Raw genomic sequence first — 874 nt, forward strand, 5'->3', positions numbered from 1 at the left:
GTCGTTATTGACTTTGTATGTTCTTCTTTGTTAAGAAAATCTTTTTATACGCCTTTGGTAGCTATTATTGGTGTAAATCCATGCGAAAAAGATTGATTCTACCCTGTAAAGACAAATCATCTTGTATGTGCATTACGAGTTTGTCTTGATGCCTAGTAAATCTTCTATTTTCTTGTTTTGTTTAGAAGAATAACTAGAGTTTGGAATAGCCATTATTGTGATTAAAAATATCTATGTCAAATGTTTTCATCTTCATGTTTTTGGATTTATTGGTTTAAATTCTAAATTGTTTGGAAGATGATTTTGCAGTATTAATCTTTATGGTTTTATATATTGCAATATTTTTATGGGATATGTGTGTTTGCGTCCGTGAACTTGATTGTCTCATATCTTGTCAAAAGTAAAGTCGTTCATGAATTGATATGCGTGTATTCATGAAAGAATGAATGGACTTTTGACAAATACAAAAGTCCTATATTGTCAATTATTTATGGAAGATAGGTTAAAATCTTTTGTTTGCAAGGATTATGTCTATTAAATGTCGTTATGCAAATAGTGATGGAAAATATAATGAATCCTTGTATATTCCGCAGTAATTGATCTTCCCTGATCCATATTTTATGTATTACTGTGTGGCTCCGTAATGTGTCTTAAGTTGAGCACGAAACAACCAAGTTGATTGTTTTTATGATTAGCTTTGTTGTTGTTCCGTAAGGTACTTTATGTCGAGCATTTTGAACTAAATTAATCATCCTGTTTGGTTATTTAGTTATGACTCCATAAGTCTTCTTATGTTTGAGCGTTCATCACTGGGTTGATTGCTTCATGATTAACTTAGGCATTTATCGAGTATGACCAATTAAATTGATTACTT

This window comes from Papaver somniferum, chromosome 3 (assembly GCF_003573695.1).
Source record: "Papaver somniferum cultivar HN1 chromosome 3, ASM357369v1, whole genome shotgun sequence".
In the NCBI taxonomy this organism is placed as follows: Eukaryota; Viridiplantae; Streptophyta; class Magnoliopsida; order Ranunculales; family Papaveraceae; genus Papaver; species Papaver somniferum.